General features: G+C 41.9%; 1 protein-coding gene across 14 annotated transcripts in view; it reads right to left on the minus strand.

The window, feature by feature from the left end:
* LOC123392229 (mitochondrial ornithine transporter 1-like) overlaps positions 1-25978 on the minus strand; it is a 43950-nt gene that overhangs the window by 12493 nt on the left and 5479 nt on the right. For 8 of the 14 annotated variants that reach the window (XR_006606935.1, XR_006606936.1, XR_006606929.1 and 5 more), the window contains exons 3-5: positions 25694-25767; positions 20101-20244; positions 9346-9470 (exon numbers count right to left, since the gene is read on the minus strand). The gene's annotated coding sequence lies outside the window, so the exon portion shown is untranslated. The other 6 variants (XR_006606927.1, XR_006606931.1, XR_006606930.1 and 3 more) reach the window with 6 other exon arrangements.

A 25978-nucleotide genomic window follows, 5' to 3' on the forward strand; every position in this document is an offset into this window, starting at 1 on the left:
TGGCACGAAAACGCCTGCTTCCCTTATCCGTTGTCGCTCCTTTCTCTTCCCAGAAGCGCCCCTTGTTAGTTAGAGGAGTCCTATGAATGTGCTTGGTTAACTATAAACTTTATCCTCCTTCTTGCTTGTCTGCAAGACAAGATTAACCTTTGACCTTCATCAATCCTGTTGGCTATTGTTTTCTATCCAATAAAAGTGAGACTGTGGAGTTGCTCGGGGCAGCAGTCCTTTTCGACTGTTGTCCCCTGCTCCCAGTCTTTTGCAGTGACTTCTTTGTGCCTAATTCTTCTCTCATCCTGGCCAACTGGAAGCAGCACATTCAAATTGGTGAGGAAGAAGTTATGCTGTCACTATCTGCACAGGACATGATAGTACATACAGAAAACCTTAGGGGCTCCGGGTGGCTCAGCTGGTTAAGCATCCAACTCTTGATATCAGCTCGTGTCTTACACTCATGGTCATGAATTCAAGCACCTCATTGTGCACCACAGTGAACATGAAGTCTACTTTAAATAAAACTTCACAAAAAAGAACTTCACAAAAAGAAGACTTCACAAACAACAACAACAACAAAACTATTAGAGCTGATAAATGAAGAGGGTGCCTGGGTGCCTCAGTCATTAAGCATCTGCCTTCGGCTCAGGTCATGACCCCAGGGTCCTGGGATCCAGACCCATATCAGGCTCTCTGCTCGGCAGGGAAGCCTGCTTCTTCCCCTCCCATTCCCCTGCTGTGTTCCCTCTCTTGCTGCATGTCTCTCTCTGTCAAATAAATAAATACTGATAAATGAAGTAATTTGTAGGATACAAAATATACAGAAATCTGCTGCATTCTTTTACACTAATAACAAAGTAGCAGAAAAAGAAATTAAGAAGACAATCCCACTTAAAATTGCAACAAAAAGAATAAAAGACTTAGGAATAAACTTAACCAAGGAGGTAAAAGACCTGTTTTCTGCAAGTTATACAGCAATGAGAAAGAGATTGAAGACAGCACAAATGGAACATTGTACCATGATTATGAATTAGAAGGACAAACATTGTTAAAATGTCCATGTTACCCAAAGCAAATCAATGGATTCAGTGCAATCCCTACCAAAATACCAGCAGCATTTTTCAAAGAATAGACAAATAATCCTAAAATTTGTATGGAAGCACAAATGTTCTTGAGTAGCCAAAGCAATCTCGAGAAAGAACAACAAAGATAGAGGTATTGCAATTCCAGATTTCTAGATATACTACAAAGCCTTTGGCGCACGGGCACGCGTGCGTGTGTGTATGTGTCCTCAGGCTGGATCCTTTTTGAGGCACTGAGACACAGTTGTGCTGAAGACAAATACTGCTCTGCAAATAACTTCCTTGAAGATGAAGACTCTCACTGGATGATATATATATATATATATAGATGTATATAATATTTTTTAGTTTGGGAGAGTTGAGCGGGCCGGAAAAAACAAAAATTACTCTTCAGAAAAATAAAATACTTCTGTTTTGAATACTTATCAACAATGTCTCATGTACAGTCAGAAATTGCTAGACTTGCCATGCCTGGTTGGCTGTCAGAAGAGCATGCAACGCTGGATTCCAGGGTTGTGAGTTCGAGCCCTACATTGGGAAAAAAGATTGCTTAAAAGTAAAATCTTGAGAGGAAGGAAGGAATTACTAGACTTTCACAAAGAAATAGGAAAATATCACCATGGGGAAAGAATTCGGTTGACAGAAACTGACCAGAAGATGGCTCAGGTATTAGACTGAAAATGCAGAGACACGTCAGTAGTTATCATGAGGAAGTTTAAAGGCTTGATAGAAAACCTGGACTTAGTGGTTGAAAAGATAAGACAATTTCTTAAAAATGACTGGAAGGAGGGGAGACTAGGTGACTCAGTTAAGCATCTGCCTTCAGCTCAGGTCATGACCTCAGGGTCCTGGGATCCAAGCCCACATCGGACTCCCTGCTCAGCAGAGAGCCTGCTTCTCCCTCTCTCTCTCCGCCCCTCTTGCCTCTCCCCCCACTGTTTGCACTCACACTTGTGCTCATTCACTTTTTCAAGTAAATAACTTAAAATCCTTTTTAAAATAGGACCTGAAGGAAATTTTAGAATGAAAAATCCAAAGAATTCTCATACCAAAAAGGAGTTGTAACAAATAAAAGATATAGTCACATAAAAAACAGGATTAAGAAAACAGAAGAAGCACACTCTAAAATAGTTGAGGATACTGAAAATTTGATTTTTAGAAGGAAAGAAGTAACTAGCAAATTAGATGAAGCTAAAGCATACAAGTCAAACCAAGGTAAGGAACTGCCCCATGATGAATCACAAAAACACAAAGTCGTGGGAAGTGGGGAAGAAGCCATAAGCAATACAGTTGATGGACGCAGAGACAGAGCATCCTACAGAAGAAACAGGAGAGAAGAGAGACATTGCAGAGGACGAACTGGTCAAAGCAAAGATGGGAAAAATATCCCTCTCAGTTTAAAGAATAAAGCAAATATTCTACAAACCTCCAGAGAAGATGAAGGAGCAAGACTTGCATTGGCAGCAGACTTTTCATCAGCAACACTGAATATTAGTAAGCAATGGAGTTAATGTCTTCAACATTCTAAGGGAAAGTGATTTTGAATTTAAATTCTATATCCAGTTAAATGAGCATTTAGGCCTTAAGGGTGGTGAAGGACCTTTTCAGATATGTAAAGCCTCACCAAATTTACCAGCCAGAAATCATTTATGAAAGAATTACTGAAAGATACACTCCCACAAAATGAAAAAAGGAAGGAGGAAGATACAAATTCAAGAAAAAGTAGATAAAACTAGTAAACGCAAACATGGAACTGGGGAGGAAACTGGTGATGGCTTGAGGTATTTGTTAAAGAGTTAAAGGTTGCTGGGCAGAGGAGCTGAAGAACTCAGAGACTCAGGAGGAAGGATCTTCAGAGTGGAAGGAAAAACCCTCGACAGAAAGATGGCTCAGAGTTAGAAGAGGAGGGAGGAAGGAGGCTTGAAGGCACAGAAGAAGGGAAAAGAGGTGGCTTTGGAATAATGTGAGGAAAGGATTCCATCTTCCAATGCCATACTGTGGTAAATATGAAGCATGGAGTTGAGGAAATGACCAAAGATGCCTTGGTGGTTATTGTAACTAAAGAAGTAGAAGATTCTGAGCCAGAGGAGGAAGAAAGTTCAGGGTCGGAAATGGAAGTAAGTTTATCAGGGGACGAAGAAGAGGACTCTGAAGTAGAACATGTAAAGACTTGCCTTCCAGACTGAGAAAAGAGAGGCCTCCAATGGACTTAAAGAAATTGCAAAAATTATGTGGCTTGGGACTCAGATGAAATTTGGTGAAACCTTGGATGGAACAAAAACTCCAGAATAAAGAGGAAACAGATATGCTCATAAATCAAGGACTTGGGACAGTCTGTCTAACCTTGTGTTTGGCCTCTCCCTCAAAGTCACTAGAGATAAGTTCTGGTAAGCAGAATAGGCATTTATGTACAAATTTGAGTACTCCCATCAGGAATCACCTGACTCCCATCAGGAATCACCATAGTTTGAAGGAAAACACACAAAATTCTGCAAACAAAGGTGCCAACACCTAAAGAAACAGATAATATAAGAGAAGAAAATTTTAGAAGAAGTGGACTAATAACTTCAAAGAGATAAAAGAGGAGATTAGAAATACTAAAGATTATCATCCAGATGTCTTGGAAGTAAAGAACTCCATAGATGCTCTGAATAGCAGAAGAGACATACTTGAAGAGACAAGGAATGATCTAGAAGATCAATATGAAGAATGTTCTAAGGTTACAATGCAAATGGCCAAAGAGATAATAAAGAAAGATCCAGAGATAGAGGAGCGGTCCAGAAGCTCCAATATCCATTTGACAGGAATTCCTGGAAAAGATAATAAAGGGAATGGAGCAGAGGAAATAATTAAGAATGGAAGAAAACTTCCCAGAGCTAAAGAAATATTCAAGTCTTTTTTTCTAAGATTTTATTTATTTATGAGAGAGAGAAAGAATGCATGAAACGGGGGAGGGTCAGAGGGAGAAGCAGACCACGCTCTGAGCAGGGAGCTGGGTGTGGGACTGGATCCCAGGACTCCAGGATCATGACTTGAGAGCCAAAGGCAGTTGCTTAACCAACTGAGCCACCCAGGTGCCAAGAAAAATTCAAGTCTTGAGACTGGCAGTGCTTACCAAATACTTAGTAAGAATGATGAATAGAGACTCCTAGATATCTGGGAATTCCAGGGATAAAAAAAATCATAAAGTCTTCCAGAAAGAGGAGCGTGAACCTACAAAGGAACAAGAATCAGACTGACAGCAGACTTACTGGACACTCTGGATGCTAGAAGGAAAAGGGGCAGTAACATAAAATTTCTGCAGGGGAAAACATTTAAACCTAGAATCCTACATCCAGCCAAAATGGCATTTTATTTTGAAGGTAAAACAAAGACATTTTTTGATATGAAAGAATTCACAGTTTGTTTCTTGCATACCCTCTTTGAAAGAATCACTGGAGGATATACTTTAGCAATCTAGGGTGACTATAAACACATACACACAATGTAGATTATCTTTCTCCCACATCAAAAAAGGAAAACAGGAAAATAAAATGCCACATTTCTACTCAGGAAGATGAACAGCTAACAGTGCTCTTGGGGAATATAGGAAAGGAAGGTTACGGATACTACCTAGATGTTGGTAAAGTTAAAGAGTGTGTTAAAATGAATTTAATCGTTGTAGCTTATGTATAAGTATAGATTCTAAACTACTGGGCATCACTTCTTGGCCTTTTGCTAAAGATCGAGTGTAAACTACTGGGGAGAGGGAGGGAATGCATCAATAGGACAATAGACAGGAAGAGATGGGGTGAAAGTAACAGAAAAACACAGGAAAAAATGTGGCAAGAAACGTTAAAACGAGAAAGGCAAAAGTTGAGCTCTTATCAAGAGAAAGGTAACTTTATCATTAATATTGATGTGAATCTTGAATCTTTAAATTAAACCTTTTCCTTCCAAAAATAAAAATAAATAAATAAACACTACAAAGCAGTAGTAATCAAAACAGTACAGTAATGCCACAGAAAGAGACACATACATCAAAAAAACAGAACAGAGGCCCAGTAATAAACTCACACTGAGCACCTGGGTGTCTCAGTTTGTGGGGTGATTGCCTTCAGCTCAGGTTATGGTCCCGGGGTCCTGGAATCGAGTCCCATATCAGGCTTCCTCTGTTCTGCGGGGAAGCTGCTTTGCCCTCTCCCTGCCACTGCCCCCTGCTTGTCGTCTCTCTCTGTCAAGTAAGATTTTTCTTTTTTAAGATTTTATCCATTCATTTGACAGACAGGGATCACAAGTAGGCAGAGAAGCAGGCAGAGAGAGAGGAGGAAACAGACTCGCCACTGAGCAGAGAGCCGGATGCTGGGCTGATCCCAGGACCCCGGGACCATGACCCAAGCAGAAAGCAGAGGCTTTAAGTCACTGAGCCACCCAGGCGCCCCAAATAAATAAAATCTTAAAAAAAAAAAAAGTTTCAGGGGCGCCTGGCTGGCTCAGTAGGTTAATCCTCTGCCTTTGGCTCAGGTCATGATGCCAGGGACCTGGGATCAAGCCCTGCATCAGGCTCTCTGCTCAGTGGGGAGCCTGCTTCCCTCTCTCTCTACCTGCCTATCTGCCTACTTGTGATCTCTGTCAAATAAATAAGTAAAAGCTTTAAAAAATAAATAAATAAAAAAGTTTCAGGAATAAACCTACACTTACAGGGTCAATTACTCCACAAAGAAGAAGAAGCCATATGCAATGGTGGAAAAGACAGTCTCCTCTCTAAATGGTATTGGGAAAACTGAACATCTACATCCACAAGAATGAAACTCTTTTTCACCATACACAAAAATAAACTCAAAATGGTTTAAAGTCCTAATGTGAGACCTGAAACCATAAAACTGCATATAACTGAACATAAAACAAACATAAAACTAAAGAAAACATAGGCAGTAAGACTTCTGACACTGGCCTAGCAACGTTTTTCAAGATAGGTCTCTTGAAGTGAGGGAAAAAAAAAAAGCAAACTATTGGGACTACACTAAAATAAAACTCTTCTGCAGAGTGAATGAAACCATGAACAAAACAAGAACACAACCTACTGAATGGGAGGGGATAGTTCCAAATGATGCATCAGGAGACGATATTTGCAGATGATGCATCTGACCAGGGGTTAATATTCAAAATATATAAGGAACTGCTGTAAGTCAACATCAAAAACACAGCAACAATAACAACAAATATCTAAACTTTGTGATTTTAAAATGGACAGATGACCTGAATAGACACTTTTCCAAAGAAGACATCCAAAGGGCCAGGAGAATCATGAATTTTGGCATGAGAGGATAAACATCAATGATCTGGGTCACAGTGAGAAGCTAGGCTACTTAAGGCATACAGCAACAAAGTTAAAGCAGGGGACGGGTTATAGTTGTCAAAAAACTACTGTATTTTCTTTTTTAAAGAAAAAAAAAAAAAACCATACTGTATTTTAAAGGGAGAACAAGGTTCCTCATGAAGGAATTTAACTTTTGAGCTCCACACTGTCTCATTTCAACATTATACAGTGACCTATCTTCTTCAAATCCTCCCCCATTCTAGCTGCTTGGAATTTCTGGAATTTCTCCTACACTAGCAGACAGGCAGTGCCAGCTTCCCAGCATTTTACAGCAGATGAACTGGACCAAAAACCTGCTGGACGGGGGAGGTCTATTTCAAAGAAAAGGAGGGACACGGAAAAGAACATGTGTATACTACACCGAGATCACCTCAGTCCACGATGGCCCAATGTCCCAACCAGACAGCTGGCAGCAGAGGCTTGAGATTAACCTCCACCCCCAGGAGGGCTCTTGCCCATTATGGAGTTTTACGAGACCAGAGCTCTAACCCTTGAGCTACGGAGCCACCATTATGGAGTTTTAAAACAAAGACAACAACAGCACCAGTCAAGGAACCAAGGAACCAACGTCCTAGCCCTGTCTGGACACCATCCAGCTGCACAATCATGGGCAAACGCACTCGGCCTCTCAGGGTGTCCTTTACACTATACAGTGAGCATCAGATCCAAAGGTCTCTGCAGGCCCTCCTAGCTCCACACTGGGGGACTGCCACCCATCCAAAGTGGGGCTATGGCTTCCCGTTTGCATGCCAAGCGCGTCGCAGTAGAAGTTCTCAGGTCACTAATACAAGCCTCCCCTGCCAGCAAGAGCCCCTCACCTCTCACCCCTCACCGGCCAGGTCCACCTGGCACGGACCCCTGCCAAGGAGCCTGTTGTCCCCCAAAGTCAGATGCTGCAGGGCCATGCTACATCAGTGACGGGTGACCCCCTGAGACCAGGGCAGGAAGAAATCCCAACTACTTATCAGGAGAATTAAAGGCCATATGTAGACGGGCCCCAAACATGGTAATATTTTAAAAAAACATGCCCCAATGCCTTACACACTAGACTCCCAACAATACAACTGCTATCTGTATCTTTAACCTTTACTGTAAAGCACGTAAGTTGCACCCAAATACCTGTCCACACAGAAATGCCTTTCCAGGAAAAAGAAAATTTGATCACAACAGATTCTACGTCTTTGGCAGACTGACTGAAAGACACTTAATTCCAAAAGCTGAGAATCTCTCCTGTGGTTAAATACCACCCTATGGTAGAGACAAAAACTGAGCTCAGAGCATTTGCAGGATCGTTAAGAGGGTGCCAGAGGCAGGCAAATGGGTCCACTGTTGCCATGGTCAGGGTCATCCCAATGTGGCCTGGGGGCTGGCATGGGGGTGGGAGTGGTGCATGGGGCCATTGGTTGGGCCATGGGTTACCAGCTGCAGCTTGTTTGGAACTGACCCAAGGCCTTCAGCAGGCAAGAAGCCAATGGACACCTAGGCCACTCTTAGTTTCCCCTCCTCCTGGGCCAGGACACTCCTGTGGTCTCTAAACTGGGAGCTGGTGCCTGTATTTCTTATCAGTCTGTAATGCACTGTCTATAGCCTTTCTCAATAGGCCTACCTCCATTGACCTTTGGTTCAGGAGAAAATACTTCGTTCTCTAAACTGTAACTTCTTTTTCATAGTTAAGGGAATGATGGGATGATGAGGGTGGCCCTTGGCTGCACCTGATCTGTTGACCCGGGAGGTCCCACTGGATAAGAGGACAACAGGCAACTCACCCCTCTGGCCTCTTCACTCCCAGGAACTGAGGCCCTTATAAGAGTCAGTGTAAGGGGCACCTGGGTGGGTAGGTTAAAGCCTCTGCCTTCTGCTCCGGTCATGATTCGAGGGTGCTGGGATCGAGCCCCGCATCGGGCTCTGAGCTCAGCGGGGAGCCTGCTTCCCTTCCTCTCTCTCTGCCTGCCTCTCTCCCTACTTGTGATCTCTGTCAAATAAATAAATAAATAAAATATTAAAAAAAAAAAAGAGTCAGTGTAAGAACCTGGCGATTCACAGACCTGTACCCCTGGGGCTGATAATGCATTATATGTTAATTAAAAACAATTTTTGTTCTTAAAAAAGGGAATCAGTGTAAGGGGCAAGGGTAAACCAGGGTTTTCATCTGGGAAATAGGAGCATCCCAGCACTCCTCTGGCGCTAAAATAACACAGGAACCTAGAGAACCAAGTCACCACGCACAGGCTTCCAATTACTGCTCTCAGGCTGAGTAAAGGTGACATATCTAAAGACTGGCCTGTGTGTTGCAAGCGCTGCCCAGGAGTATTTACCTGTGCCTTTTGAGGCCACAGTCAGCCCTGGGGCTCAGCCCCTGCCCAGCCCACCCCTCCCTGGCAAATCCTAGGGCCTGTCTTTTCTTTTTAGGGCTTTAGAAACCATCAAAAATCAGCCTCAGTTACCAAAGACATTTCTAAAGAGTGTCCTCCTTTCTTGCCTTGGCAGCAATAAGGACAGTGAGTAGGACTTCCCTGGACAGACGGCATAGTAGGATTCTGGACTACAAGGGCTCTGAAGACTGCCAGGCTTAGAGTGAAATCCCACGTCACCTGCACATGGCAGCTGTGTGACAATGGACAAAGGACTTCAACTCTGAGCTGTGAGGTTTTCCAGCTGTGAACGGAGGACATTCCCACCCTGCACCCACACTCAGAGTTTTATTGTAAGGGAACTGCTCTACCTTCTGCCGTTCTTAGAAGACGATATTACTCTTCAATTAGATGGATTCCCTCCATTACATGGATTCCCTCCAAGGAGAAAGCATGTTCCTTCTGGGAGTGACGAAAGCAATATTTTCACCCTGCCTTCATTGGATCCCACTTGTAGCAGGTACTCCAAGACTAGAGGATGGGTTTCCCCAGGAATTACCTGCAGCCCCCACTGTGAGGTCAATGGCAGCTTGGATGGCAGGACTGGACTTCATGTTGGCACACTCCTCTGCTGGTCTCTGTGGAAGGCAACTCTCCGGAGCTTATGACGGGTGTCTCATATCCCTGAAAGGAGACCAGAGCTCACCATCAGTGAAGCCTCTGCAGCCTTTCTCTAGAACTGCTGCCTGGTTACTGGGATGTGAACCTGTGGGAGCTGGGAGATCAGTTCTCCCTTTTGCAAAAAAAAAAAAAAAAAAAAGAAAAAAAAAAAGAGGTAAGAAAAGAAAGAAAAAGGCAGTCAAGGTATCAGTGCAGCTTAGCAATTGGCCTGCCTTCTACTCACCCACCATCTCCCCATGAAAAACTCGCAAGTCAAAACCCTTCCGTGAGTTATCAGAGCTCTAGCCACTCATAGGGAGCATTTCAACCAACCCTTCTGAAAATCTTACAAGTGAATGCCAAATACCACAGACACCCAAGCCATAACAAACTAGTTTTTCAGAGGCCTATGTGGAACTGTCAGGCAACTAAGCTCAGTTCTAAATTCAGACAGCAGCCTGAGTTGAGTCCCTCTGAGGAGGTCACAAAACAGTAGGTCTGGAAAGTAATGGCTTAGGCGTTCTGCTAAGTGACATATGCGTGGGTCTCAATTCCTGATCATCCATGAGCAGGATGAGGCCTCGGGCCCTTAAGCTAGAGGTCCCCCCATATCAAAGGTGAATAATAGAATTATTATCATAATATAAAGGCGATCAAAATAGCCACAAGGGACAGCGTTTCTTAGAAAGACGGAGCACAGCACCAAGCATTAGTCATGGTCACCAAAGGCCTCTTCAGACCTTCTCAACCATAACCATGTACACAAAACACATGGGAACCTTGTTAAAATACAGATTCTGATGTGCTAGGCCTCAGGTGGGACCAGAAACCTTGCCAGTTACTACAAACTCCCAGATGAGGCTGATAATGACTGGCTACCAATCACATTTTGAGAAGCAACACTGTGTCCTAAATTTGTTTGATCAGAATCACTGGAGCACCAGTAAAATATTCAGATAACCAAGTTTCTCTCCTAGTATCTTGTTTCAGCATGTTTGGGCTAGAGCTTAAAAAGTTTGGGAAAACTAGAGTCTACTCCTCAACTGTCAGACAAAAATCAACTATCACAGAGAAATGGACTTTAAAAATACAGATTTTTACAAAAAAGGAAAGGTGGCTCATTAACACATAATATCAAGATAACCAATTCAGCAACCTATTCTGTGTGGTTTTCAAACAAAGTAAGTGACTTATCCGTCAATACCAAAGAAGAATTTTTATTCATCACGCTAAAGACCTCTGTGCTCCCACTCAGGCCACCTTTTGGAGGGTGGTGGACCAGCTAGGTTATTAATGAATGCCAATGTGGACCTAAACATCAGCGGAAAATAATTTTATCCCCTAAGAAGTCTTTTTTAACCACTTGACACCTGTTGTGAATGATCAGACACCAAGAGTCTTGCTTTCTTTGAAAAAAAAAAATAAAAAACCTGTAAAACCAGCAACCACAAAAGCATAGCACTGGACTTGAAAAAGCAACTAAGTGAAACAGACAAGACATGCATTTTATGTTATTGATAGGACAGGAGAGGCAGTATCAGTAACTACAGTTGCCAAGGTTGTGGCCATCCTGTACCTAGCGAAGGCTATGAGGGTCCTAATCCAATCTCTTCCTTTTCCAGATGGAAAGCTGTGGCCACATAGCAAGAGCTTTTCCAAGGTCATACAAGTTAAGTAGTCAGAGGACTCAAGTCTTGCCTTTTGGGTCTGTGCCTACCAAGCAATACTGAATTCCAGAGTATTCCAACCTGACCAAAAAGAAAAGCAAAAAACAAGCACCGAACCCTGCATTTTAGAGGGAAAATGAAGGCAAGTGGGGAGAGTCACACAGGGCCCAAACCATGTGGCTTTTCCATCAGTTGAATTCTTGGGGTGCCAACATTTCTTTCTTAGTTTATAAGAAAGGCATAGATCCTACTATGTGTCATCGCTGTGAATTTAACCCCCTCCGGTAAGCGAAACTTAAACCCATCAAATCCCACAAGTAGCAACTCAGAGAATTACTAAAATACTAAATAAACAGTGATGGGAACTAACAGATTAACTCAGCAACTGACTCAAATTATTGTGTGGTTTAAGAAGGCGGCTTCAAGAAGTCTGGAAAAATACATTCGCTTTGGGGAGGCAAGACTGGTCAGCAGAAGTTAAAACTCAGTCTTGAGCCAGTTGAAAAGCTGAATCCTTTTCGCGCCCCTTTACCTCTCCTGCAAGCACAGGTGGGTCCCACTCCAGGAGAGACAGACAACATAGCCAGCTGCACAGCCTTCTGAAGTTCCCAGGAGAAATGAGTCTCTGGCCTGGGAGAATGCTCTGAGTCCGCCTGCTCCACCAGGTAACACCAAGAAGGAGAAGACTGCAGCACAGGCTCAAGCCGACCCGGCTGCCCTCCCGCCCAGAACTAGAGCCAGACCCAAGGCGCTGCGATGCCAGCCCATCTAACACGCTGGCCAGGCAATCCCGCTCTGAGGCTCCGGATCCCGGGGGGCACAGGACCCGCGAGGGAGACTGCTTCCCGCTTTCTCGTCCTCGGACTCCAGTCCAACGACCTGCACGAGTCTCTCATTCATAACCGCCCCCACTCGGGCCTGGACAGGGGCGGCGCGGTGCCCAGAGGCCTGATGACGCTCCGTGGGGGAAAAGAGGACACCCTTCCCGGCAGGTGACTCTACGGAAGGGAGGCCGCGGAGCCCCGTAGTGTCCGGTGAGCCCCGGTCCATGGCGCCCGTAACGACCTGGGTACTGGGACGGCGCAAGCACGGGCCCAAGACGTCCGTAACGACCTGGGCGCGGGTATGGCGCGCGGGCCGCGGACCCCAGAAGCCCGCCGGCTGCAGGGAACGTCGCGCCTCCCCGCCCCGCCGCGTAGGCCCGCTCGCGCCCCGCTCCCTCCAGCCGCCCCCGGAGCGGCGGTTGTGGGGCTGCGCTCACCGCCAGGACAGTTGGCCGCGCGTGCTGCTCGGGCTCCGCCGCCGGCTCGCCGCTCTGCCTCCGCCGCCGGGGCAGCCGCTTAACACCCACGTCCGCCGCGGGCCGGCCCTCCGCCCCGCACTCCCGCGGGGGAGCGCAAAGGGCGGCGGCCCCCGGGGCCCGGAGCTACCCTGCGGCGGGGGGCTGGCAGCGCGGGGCCGGCGCGGGGAAGCGGAACTCCGCGACTTAGGAGGCGCACTCGGCCCCGCGCAGGTCACGGGACCCCCGGCCCGCGCGCCCGCGAGCTGGAGGACCTGGAGGACAGGGAGCCCGGGCCCCCGGAGTTGCTGCCCTTCGTCCAGGTTCCCGGAGGACTCCGGAGAGGCTCGACCCCAGCTGGAACTCAGGGCGGGGGTTGGTGGTGCTGGGAGGACCCGCTGAAGTCTTATGTAAGTTATGGCACATATAGGGGGAGGAAAAAGAACTAGCAAAAGAGCTAAATAATTCTAAAGCAAGCAAAGGAAGGAAATAATAAAGATAACATCCAACATCAATAAGAATAGAAAAATAGAGAAAAATCAACAAAACCAATACTAGTTCCTATCAAAATCTCAGTAAAGTTTTGCCAACAAATTTATTCTAAAATTTATATGGAAAGGCATAAGTCTGAGAATAGTTTAACAATCTTGAAAGAGAAGAATAAAATGGGAGCAATAATGCTAAGACTTACTGAAATAGCTACAATAATCAAAAGTGTGGTATTGGGACAGACACACAGATTGATGGGACAAAAGCGACGGCCCAGAAATAGACCCTGTTATGGACTGAATCCTATCTCCTCAAAATTGATAGGTTGAGGTCCTAATCCCCAATGTGACTATATTTAGAGACAGGACCTTTCAGGAGGTAAAGTTAAATGAAGTTTTAACAGTGGATCCCTGATCCCTCCTTTAGGGGCTTGATCTCACAACCCTGAGATCATGACCTGAGCTGCAATCAAAAGTCGGATGCTTAACCGACTGAGCCACCCAGGTGCCTCAATGCAAGGAAAGATTTAAAAGGTCTTGAATGTATTAAATATAAACAACAACAACCTCCCAAAGCTCTATAGTAAGAAAACCAAACAATCCAATTAGAGAATGGGCAAAAAAGAAGAACAGACATTTCACTGAAAAAGATAAATAAATGGCAAACACACACAAGAAAAATGTGGTCAACCTCTTGACCCATTAGGGAAATGCAGATTAAAACCACAATGAGCTATCAATACACATCTATCAGAATGTAAACATATCTAAAAGAAAAACAGCCACAACATCAAATGCTGGTGAGAATGAGAAGCCTGATGGTTCACATATTGCTGGTGAGAATATAAAATGGCACAGCCACTCTAGGAAACAGTTTGGAAGCTTCTTTAAAAAAAATTAAACACGCAGGGGATCCCTGGGTGGCTCAGTTGGTTAAGAGTCTAACTTCAGCTCAGGTCTTTTCAGGGCCCTGGGATGAAGCAGTGTGTCAGGCTCCTCCCAAGCCCTGGGCAGGGAGTCTCCTTCTCCCTTTCTCTCTTCCTGTCCTTCCCCTGGCTCATGCTGCACTCTCACTTTCTTTCTCTCTCTCTCAAATGAACAAATAAGTAAAATCTTCAAAGAGAAGAAAAAAAAAAAAAAACCACATAGAGCTAAACATGTAGGGCGCCCCGCTGGCTCAGTTGGTAGAGCATGTGATCTTGATCTTGGGGTTGTGAGTTTGAGCCCCATGTTGGGTGTAGATATTATAAATAAAAAAACCTTAAGAAAATAAAAAAGAAAAGAAAAACTAAACATGCAGCTACCATATGATGAAACAATTTCACTCCTGGGTATTTACCCCAAGGAAATAGAAATCTATATTCATATAAAACTCTGTACAAAAATATTTATAGTACCTTTATTCATAATAGCCCCAAACTGGTAACAACCCAGATGTCTTTTACCAGGTGAATGGTTAAACAAACTATAGGGCACATTCAAATCATGGACTCAATTAAAAAACAAACAAAAACCCTCAACCAACCAAACAACAAAAAACAAGGCACAAACATACTGATACATAGGACAATTGGCTAAATTTCCAGGTAATTAATCAGGCTGAGTGAAAAACAGTTAATTCCCAAAGGTTACACACTCTATGATTCTATTTGTATATACTTCTTATGACAAAATTACAAAAATAGTGAACAAATTTAGTGATTGCCAGGGATCCAGGATTAAGAAGGGGAGGCAGTGGAAGGTAAGCAGGTGTGGCTTAGAAGGGCTCTAAGAGGGCTCTGAGATGATGGAACCATGTATCTTGACCATGGTGGTGGTCTCCTGAGTCTACACATGTGATAAAATTGCACAGAACTAAATACACATGTATAAAGGAATACTTGTAAAGCTGGTTGACATCTGTACACGGCTGGAGAATTCTATCAATGCCAATTGCTTGGCTGTACTATGGTTTGGTTTTGCAGGAAGTTAACTATTGGGAGAAAATGGGTAGAGGCTATCTAGGATATTTATTATCTCTTCAGTTGCATGTGAATCTACAATTATCTCAAAATAAAAGGCTTAAAAGCTTTCCACTCACTTGGAGTGAGTTTATATTTACTGAAAGAGATTTTAAAAATTTTACTTGGATACTTAAAGATCTATACATTATTTTTATTTTAAATTTATTTTTAAAGATTTTATTTATTTATTGGACACACAGAGAGAGATCACAAGCAGGCAGAGAGGCAGGCAGAGAGAGGGGGGGAAGCAGGCTCCCGACTAAGCAGAAAGCCCAACGCAGGGCTTGATCCCAGGACCCCCAGATTATGACCTGAGCCGAAGGCAGAGAGGCGTAACCCACTGAGTCACCCAGGTGCCCCTATACATTATTTTTATTAAAATTGAAGTAAATAAAAAATAAATCAAGGTGGTAGACAGATAAATGGCCACATATCGCATCACTCTCATGCTTCTAGACATTCCCCTTGAATGATTTTGTCATTCTTTGCATAAATGGAGTCCGTTTCTCAAACCCTTGAATTCAGGGTGGCAAGTGACCTGCTTTGGTCAATGGGATGTTACTCAACACTGTGCAAACACAGGCTTGAAAAGTACCTACACGTCAATACTTGCTCTTCCTTGCTGTTATGAACTCTACTACAGTCGTGTGAAGAAGTCCAAGTTAGTCTTTGAGATGATGCGTGACAGATAACGCGGTTATCTCTACCTCCCCTGACAAGAGCCGGCACCCACAACCAGACATGTGAGACAGGCCGCTCTAGAGGGAACTACCCACAGCTAAGCTGCCAGAACTAGCCAGAAAACCCATAAATTCAGGAGCAGTTGTAAGTTAGTTGTTGTTTTACTAATTTTGGTGATAGCATGTTATGTATCACAAACTGATACATTTCCAAACTTATAGTTTAACATTTTTTTGGTGGCATATATATAGCTAAAGAATATTCAAGAGCAAGACTCTGTTAACTGTGTACTAGTAAAAACATGATTAAATTTAAAGTCAAAGTTAAGGCTAAAATAAAAATGCTTTTATCATCACTCCAATATATAATAACTACTACAAAATCTAAGTGGGAATAATGCCATCTAACTGCTCTTATGAATCTCTATGCTGGCAAAACGAAACAGAAGGGACAGTTTTTTTTTTTTTTTTTTTTTTTAAGATTTTATTTATTTATTTGACAGACAGAGAGATCACAAGTAGGCAGAGAGACAAGAGAGAGAGGGGAGGAAGCAGGCTCCCCACTGAGCAGAGAGCCCGATGTGGGGCTCGATCCCAGGACCCTAAGATCATGACCTGAGCCGAAGTCAGAGGCTTTAACCCACTGAGCCACCCAGGTGCCCCCAGAAGGGACAGTTCTTAAAAATAACAACAACAACCTGGAAAAAAGCTACTTCAAAGTGGAAAATAATTTATATGTTTTATGTGGTAAAACAACACGCTGCAATTTTTTATATAAATGAAAAAAACACAACACTGGAAAGTAAAGCTGTCAACACAGGAAACGTCATTTTGTCATTTTCAGTATTATGTTCAGAAACTGGCATGGCCCACCCCTAAAAATAAAACACTTTTCCCTCAAAGCATCTAAGTAAATCTTCATGAAGCTAACTATTAGTAGAGAGAGCATGACATTTTTTGTTAATCTTAAATTTTAAAAATAAGAAATACAGAAGAATATTATTAAACTGTTGAGGCTTCAAATTCTAATGCCACTCTCTTAAAGTATTCTCAAGTTCCAAACTGTATACTGAGGGGAGTGATCAAAGTGAGAAAGTTTCCACAGTTCTTTTCCTTTTTTTTTCATTCCAATAACAATTGCCTCAAGGAGCTGGAAATGAGATACCTCCCTTTCCCATCCTGAAGCATCAATAATATGTACAGGTATATATGGAAACTTGTCACATTTATCTCCCTAACCTGGCCAAAACATGTTTTTGTTTTTCTTTTTGTAAAAATTAAACTTGCTCAAAACCCAGGTCAAATTTAAGATAAATTTCTTTGGAGTTTGGACATTCAAGATTTTGATGAACTGAAGCGCGGTTTTGTTTTTTTTTTTTTTTTTTTTTTTTTTTTTTTTTTTTTTTTTTGAAGATTTTATTTATTTATTTTTGACAGAGATCACAAGTAGGCAGAGAGGCAGGCAGGCAGAGAGAGAGGAGGAAGCAGGCTCCCTGCTGAGCAGAGAGCCCGACAAGGGGCTGGATCCCAGGACCCCGGGATCATGACCTGAGCCGAAGGCAGAGGCTTTAACCCACTGAGCCACCCAGGTGCCCCCAAGTGTTTTATTTTTGATGACAATGTACACTAACCCTTACTTTCCTGTTATCCTATTTGGTGGTTCCAAGAAAATCCTCACTAACAGTTTAAGATTTAAGATCCTTGCAGTACAGTAAAACCCTCTAATAATATTGTTGTAGGAACAGAGATGATGATGGTTGATGATGCTTTACTTGTATAACCTCACTTGATTTTCGGAAGAATCACCTGAATTCAGAAGAAGAATAAATTTTATTTTTATTCCCATCACTTTATAGACAGGGGAAGTAAGGCTTAGGGAGATTAAGCATACAACTCACTCAAAACTTGAACCCCTAACCACTGACTCACCTAAATAAAGTCACATGTTCGGGCATCTGGGTGGCTCAGTTGGTTAAGAGTCTGCCTTCCATTCTGGTCATGATCCCAGAATCCTGGGATCAAGCCCTGTATCAGGCTCCCTGCTCAGAAGATAATCTGCTTTTCCTTCTACTCCTCACTCCATACATGCGCGCTCGCTCGCTCTCTCTCTCTCATAAATAAATAAATAAAATCTTTAAAAAGTCACGTTATTCTACCTCAATATTATGCTTTAGAACCATATTTTTAATTATGATGACTCAGAACACCCACATTTCATCAAATAAGGAAATTGTCCCTTAATACCACATACTGCATTCTGCTTATTTCTTTCTTTTAAAATTCTGTGTTCATACAGAGGGGACATGAACTAACATTTATTTACATGTGTTATACAATAAGAACTGTGCTGAGCAACTCAAATAACTCTGCCTTAGTTCTTACATTCTTCCAATGAGGTACCTTTAATTTTCCAGATGAGGAAACTGATCTGGTTTTTTAACCTCAGGAGGTTAAATTGTTTTCTCAAAGGCAAATGCCTAATCACTGAGACAGCTAGATCTGTACTCTGGTTTGCACAACTGAAAAGTCCTTGGGCTTTTTTGTCACCCTTCCCTGATACCTACCAGAGTATGGGAAGCATAATACTTTTTTTTTTTTTTAACTTTTTTTCAAAAGATTTTATTTATTTATCTACTTGAGAAAGAGCAAGAGTGAGCGGACTACAAGCAGGGAGAGCAGCAGGGGCAGAGGCAGAGGGAGAAGCAGGCTCCCTGCTGATCAGGGAGCCTGACGTGGGTCTTGATCCCAGGACCCTGGGATCATGACCTAAGCTGAAGGCAGATGTTTTACCGACTGTGTCACCCAGGTGCCCCTGGAAAGAATAATACCTTGAGAAATATACATTTTATATACACCAGCTGAAACACAGCAACATAGCATCCTTTATGACTGCATATTCCATACAAATCCACAAAATATTCAGAATTTCTTAAAGGTTTTATCATTCTTCAAAAAGTTTTCCTATACAAAGTAATAATTTATGAAGATATAAGACAAAATATTTCTGAAACTTAAGCTTCCATTCCACTTCTTAATCCAAACAAATGAAAGATTATAAAAAAATAAATTGTTACAATGACAGCATACTACTACAAAGGTTAAAATATGGACTACATTTTCCTAAGACTTACCGTGATGTTTACAATTCCTAGCTAACGGTATCATAAAAGTGAATCTTTTTTTTTTTTATCTATTTTTTTATTTATTTTCAGCATAACAGTATTCATTATTTTTGCACCACACCCAGTGCTCCATGCAATCCGTGCCCTCTCTAATACCCACCACCTGGTTCCCCCAACCTCCCACTCCCTCCTGCCACGTCAAACCCCTCAGATTGTTTTTCAGAGACTATGGACTCTGAAAAACAAAAGTGAATCTCTTCTAATTGAAGATACACCTAAAAAAAAAAAGCATAAGAAATAAATTGCATAGTAATACTGTTTTCCTTTTGAGTGACGGAGAAGTAATATCTAGAGAATAATCTTCAGGAAAGTAGATAACATAGCGTCTAGCAGTTCGAAGAACCTAGGTATGGAGCCAGAGTTCCAAAAAGTCTTGAAGTCTTCTAACATTTTTGCTTTGAGTAGCATTTAAGCACAAGAACCTTACATCTCATTAGTGCAATAGTTTTATGAGTAAAAGATAACCAGCATAAAACTTAAGAGTTGTAATGTTCTCTAAAACCAAAATATCATCTCATACACAAGATTTAATGTATGAGAAGATTTTCCAGGTAATCTCCTATTCAGCAGTTAGGAAACTGTCATCATTTGTAATCAACACCTTCATGTCACAGAGAAATTCATGACATGGGGCACCTGAACAGCTAGGTCAATGGGCATCTGCCTTCGGCTCAGGTCATGATCCCAGGGTCCTGGGTTCGAGCCCCGCATCAGGCTCCCTGCTAGGCAGGAAACCTGCTTTTCCCTCTCCCACTCCCCCTGCTTATGCTCCCTCTCTCGCTGTGTCTCTGTCAAATAAATAAAATGTTAAAAAAAAAAAAAAAAAAAGAAAGAAAAGAAAAGAAATTCATGATACATTTCTACCATATGGTTTTACTTGCTTTTAAAATTTTTATTATTTTTTTTAAAACAGACTCCATGCCCAGCGCAGAGTCCAACACAGGGCTTAAGAACTGAGCTGAGATCAAGAGTTGTACCTTTAAGGGTGCCTGGGTGGCTCAGTCCGTTAACTGTCTGCCTTTGGCGCAGGTCATGATCCCAGGGTCCTGGGATCGAGCCCTACATCGGGCTCTCTGCTTGGCAGGGAGCCTGCTTCCTCCTCTCTCTCTGCCTGTCACTCTGCCTACTTGTGATCTCTATCTGTCAAATAAATAAATAAAATCTTAAAAAAAAAAAAAAAAAAGACCAGAATTAAGCGAAATTCTAACAAAAAAAAAACAGTCAAATTTCTTTTCAGACACCACAGAAATATTTATACAGTTCTGAAATTCATGTAAATATCTAGACTCTATGACTGAACACCAACCAGACTTAATCTCCATACGGAATTTTATAAACCTCTGAAATTAACTTACTGGCTTCATTGTCAATTGGAAACTCCCACAGCTTCCCCTCTTTGGTCCACTGGATCATCTCTGCAAAACCATTCTGAAGGGGCTGTTCATTTACCATGGCCAACTGCTTCGCAAATTCCACATCCCAAGGTGAAGGTGCTGTCTCTATAATAACATTTCAAATAATCACAAGTTAATGTATATATATTTATTTTTTAAAATGATATAATCAACTCTAAATTAGTAACATTTCAGGCCCTGAGGATTAAGATAAACAGTATATTATGAAAGGTCACTCACTGAGAGCTAAAGCTAAAGGAAGATGACAAAAATCCTACAGTGACAATTCCTGCAAGCCTTAGCATTTACTACACTGCTGGGCAAGCAAGCCCTAAAATCTCACCATCCCCTCTACTGGAAAGAAAAAGGAATGTGTATTTTCTTTAAGAATGTTTTCATGAATGTGAGTAATTTTTTTTTAAGATTTATTTATTTATTTTAGGGGTCCCTGGGTGGCTCAGTTGGTTAAGCATCTGCCTTCAGCTCGGGTCATGATCCCAGGATTCTGAGATCAAGCCCTACATTGGGCTCTCTGCTCAGTGGGGAGCCTGCTTCTCCCTCTCCCATTCCCCCTGCTTGTGTTCCCTCTCTCACTGTGTCTCTCTGTTACCGTCAAATAAATAAATAAAATCTTTGGAAAAAAATAAATATTTATTTATTTGAGAGAGAAAGAGAGGGAGAGACCACGTGTGCAAGAGAAGGAAGGGGGTAGGAAGAGAATCTTAAGCTCTCCCTGAGCACAGAGCCTGCCAACCAGGGCTGGATCTCACGGCCCTACGCCAAAATCAAGAGTTGGATACTTAAATGACTGAGCCACCAAGGTGTCCCATGAATGTATTTTTTACATAACATGTGACTTTAATATTTAAAGTCTAGCCTCTTTATCTTTTTTTTTAGTCTGTCAAGATAAGTCACAATATACTACTATTAATGACCAAAGAAATTAAATTAACATACTAATGATACTACTAAAGGATGAGGAGCACTGACTCTGCTAATGCTTTTTATGCATTAGTTCATCTCATCCTCACAACCAACTCTATGAGTAAATTCATATAAGGTTAGCTTATGACCACCATCATATAACATTTCAATTATTTATTTGCTTTTGAAATTGAAGACATCTTTCAAGAATGAATCCTATTTCCACCAGTCACTGCTGGTGGGAATGTAAAATGGTACAACCTCTTTGAAAAATAGTTTGGCAGTTTCTTAAAAAGTTAAAGATACACTTAGCATACAATTTCACTCCTAGATATTTACCCAAAACAAAACTATGTCTATACACAGACTTGTATGTGACAGTTCATGTACAACCACACCTAGGCTTAATTAGCCACATTTACAGAATAATCATTAACAGGGGCACCTGGGTGGCTCAGTGGGTTAAGCTGCTGCCTTCCGCTCAGGTCATGATCCCAGGGTCCTGGGATCGAGCACCGGATGGGGCTCTCTGCGTGGAGTCTGCTTCCACCCTCTCACTCTGCCTGCCTCTCTGCCTACTTGTGATCTCTCTCTGTCAAATAAATAAATAAAATATTAAAAAAAAAGAATAATCACAACAGCAAAATAATTATCAGTCACATTTTATAGATTTATTCAATAGGCAATGATCAGCCCATGTCTTTTCGGTGATGACAATCATCACCACCATCATCACTGTTATTGCTAACGGCTGCAACTATGTCCTGAATGTCAACTGTGGTTTTGGCACTGTGCCTGACACTTGAATTACATTACTTCATTTAATCCTTGTGAGGTAGGCATTAGCCCTATTTTATAGACGGAGAACGGGAAACTCAGAGAAGTTAGTATGACAGAATCTGAATTTGAATAATCCACATCTATCAAATACCAAAATTCCTTCCATTACGCTAAATTACCTCTCAGTTCTAAATTACTGCAGGGTAAGTAGAAAGGTCTATGACTACATCCTTTGCAGCAGTGGAACGAACCTGGAGGGAAGCAAAATGTGGGAATCATGGGACAAAAGAACTCGTTCATTCTGTCAATAATTACTGAATGCCAACTATACATCAGGCATTACTTTAAGTGGGAGAGAGACAGCAGTGAATAAAAACCGAATTGAAGTTTATACGCAGTTGATATTATACTTAACTGGGAACAAAAGACATTCTTTAGACTCGATCAAGTATAACTTATTAAAACATTACCTTCATTGAATTTTTAAAAAATTTTACTTACTTATTCTTACTTAATCTAGAGAGAGAGAGAACAGGGGGAGGAACAGAGGGAGAGAGACAAGCAAACCCCCTGCAACTTGGGACACATCAGGCTCCATCCCACAACCTTGAAATCCTGACCTGAGCTGAAACCAAGAGTGGGATGCTTAACCAACTGAACTACCCAGGCGCCCCCTAGGGTACATGTTAATAAATTTACCTTATGAGAATACAATCATTTTATATTTTTTATAGAACACATAAAACTTCAGTGCTTCTTTGCCAGCTAATTTCAGTTTTAAGAAACAGGATTTCTGATTTTAAATAGCAAGCTGGCTCCTTCAAGAATCCAAGTGCCTCTGCGGGCTGTTCATTAGGTGGACAACCGCAGCTGCCCTGACAATAAATGCCCTTTTTAAAAATTTCTTTTCAGCATAACAGGATAGTTTGTGCACCACACCCAGTGCTCCATGCAATACATGCCCTCCATACTAGCTACCACCTGGCTCCCCCACCCCTTCAAAACCCTCAGATTGTTTTCCAGAGTCCATAGTCTCTCATGGTTCATCTCCCCTTTCAATTTCCCTCAAGTCCCTTCTCCTCTCTATCTCCCTATGTCCTCCATGTTATTTGTTATGCTCCACAAATAAGTGAAACCATATGGTAATTGACTGTTTGCTTGACTTATTTCACTCAGCATAATCTCTTCCAGTCCCGTTCATGTTGACACAAAAGTTGGGTATTCATCCTTTCTGATGGAGGCATAATACTCCATAGTATATATGGACCACATCTTCCTTATCCATTTGTCTCTTGAAGGGCATCTTGGTTCTTTCCACAGTTTGGTGACCATGGCCACTGCTGCTATAAACATTGGGGTACAGATGGCCCTTCTTTTCAATCCATCTGTATCTTTAGGGTAAATACCCAGGAGTGCAATTGCAGGGTCATAGGGAAGCTCTATTTTTAATTTCTTGAGGAATCTCCACACCGTTCTCCAAAGAGGCTGCACCAACTTGCATTCCCACTAAGTGCAAGAGGGTTCCCCTCTCTCCACACCTCCTCTCCCAACACACGTTGTTTCCTGTCTTGCTAATTTTGGCCATTCAAACTGGTGTAAGGTTGTATCTCAATGTGGTTTTAATTTGAATCTCCCTGATGACTAGTGATGATGAACATTTTACATGTGTCTGATAGCCATTTGTATGTCTTCATTGGAGAAGTGTCTGTTCATATCTTCTGCCATTTTTTTTTTTTTTTATATGATTGTCTGTTTTGTGTGTGTTGAGTTTGAGAAGTTCTTTATAGATCCTGGATATCAACCTTTTGTCTGTATTGTCATTTGCAAATATCTTCTCCCATTCCGTAGGTTGCCTCTTTATTTTGTTGACTGTTTCTTTTGCTGTGCAGAAGCTTTTGATCTTGATGAAGTCCCAAAAGTTTATTTTCCCTTTTGTTTCCTTTGCCTTTGGAGACATATCTTCAAAGTTGTTGTTGTGGCTGATATCGAAGAAGTTACTGCCTATGTTCTCCTCTAGGATTCTAATCCACGTTGACCACGTAGAACACGTAGACCATGTTGAGGTCTTTTATTCATTTCGAGTTTATCTTTGTGTACAGTGTAAGAGAATGGTTGTGTTTCATTCTTCTATATACAGCTGTCCAATTTTCCCAGCACCATTTATTGAAGAGACTTGTCTTTTTTCCATAGTATATTTTTTTCCTAATAAATGTCCTTTTTGATGCAAGTGTAACAGCTGCCACATCAACAGGGAAGAGGTGATCTACTCTCCATGACCACACATTTTATTGTGCTTTTTTCAAGTAGCTTGTTAGAATCATCTAAATGTGTGTGTGTGTGTGTGTGTGTGCATTTCGTATTCCCCCCCTTTTTTTTTAAGATTTTATTTATCTATTTGACAGAGATCACAAGTAGGCAGAGAAGCAGGCAGAGAGAGAGGGAAGCAGGCTCCCCGCTGAGCGGAGAGCCCCGACATGGGGCTCAATCCCAGGACCCTGAGATCATGGCCTGAGCGGAAGGCAGAGGCTTAACCCAATGAGCCACCCAGGTGCCCCCCCCCCTTTTTATTAAGATAATCTCAACAACCCATATGGGCCTTAAACCCACAACCCCAAGATCCAGTTACATGCTCTGAGAACTAAGCCAGCCAGATGCCCCTTGTACTTCCTGTCCATCATATAAGACAGAAAGCAGTTTTCGCGTTAAGAGCAGGCAAGTAGTTCTCTCAGTTTCTCCTTTAGTTTAAAAGAATAAACACTGATTGAATTAACTCCTTGCCTCTATGGATTGATATTTCATAGCTCAATTTGTTCAAAAAAAAGCATTTATTTAAAAAACATTTTTTTTAAGCATTTATGATTTAAGGTAGTTAATTCCTACGATTCATCAGCCACTGGCTAGGTGTTGCGGGGTATAGAAAAAATCAGTGAAACCCAGCCCCTATATCTAGCAGTTTACTGAATAGTGGGGAAAATCAGATGTTTTTATATAAGTAACTATAATAGATTAAATGAGCCATTGGAGGTAGGCCACGGAACTTAAATATCAATTACAAAATTATCAAGCCCAAAAGCTAACTTATAATCTTTGGAAATGAAAGCCACTTGTAAGCTGAAGACCATTTGTATCGAGCTTCCTGTCTATCTGAATTTATCAGTAAACCACACTTAATGTCAAGCAAGTGGACATTCTTACATCTCTTTTAATTAGACTTAAATGGTGATTATGAAAGATTTGACCTCTTACCCAAAGGGATAAGTACATGGAACAAGGATGGTGTGTTTAAGCAAAAAAAAAAAAACACGACCACCACAAATCTGCTAAATATATTTCCTGACTGCTCTTCTTCCCAGCTCCTAAACAATCACTAAGACAAATCATTAAGTTCTACAAATACGATCTCCCTTTTTTTTTTTTAATATTGTATTTATTTATTTGAGACTAAGGCAGAGGCTCAATGACTGAACCACCCAGGGTCCCCTTCCACCCCCCCATCTCCTCTTCTAGATAGCAAGCTGCCTCAGGGCAGAAACCATAGTTTATCTTTTGTAATAACATAGTTGCAAATAGAGGGTGACAGTTAATGTTCTAACCCAAATCAGTAGCCAACTGCTAGCTCTGGATTCAAGAAGGTGGTAGTACTTACCTCCCACTGTCTCACAGAATGCAGCATTTCAAGGCAGGAATCTGGCCAAGACTAGCAATGGCAACAATTACATTCATAAGCAGGATCCAGGCCAACGACAGGACGGATTATTAAAATACCTCACATTGAGCAATCAAAACATTAAGGACTTTTTTTTTAAAGATGGAATGCTTCTACACCTGAGAAATCATGTTCTTAACAAACCTGTTTCAGGTGCCTCTTCGGTAACCGCCTTAAGGTCAAAAATATTAAGTCTCTTCCTTTTGAGCATATTTTCCCTAAGATTGAAAAAGAAAAAAAACAATTTAATTTAATATTTTTACAATGGTCAACAAAAAATTGAGAAAACTATTCTATTATTATCATTTGTAAAGATTTTATTTATTTATTTGACAGAGAGAGAGAGACAGCGAGAGAGGGAACAGAAGCAGGGGGAATGGGAGAGAGAGAAGCAGGCTTCCCTTCCCACCAAGCAGGGTGCCCAATGTG

Source organism: Mustela putorius, unplaced genomic scaffold (genome assembly GCF_011764305.1).
Source record: "Mustela putorius furo isolate JIRA1106 unplaced genomic scaffold, ASM1176430v1.1 tig00000461_pilon_pilon_pilon, whole genome shotgun sequence".
NCBI classification, from domain to species: Eukaryota; Metazoa; Chordata; class Mammalia; order Carnivora; family Mustelidae; genus Mustela; species Mustela putorius.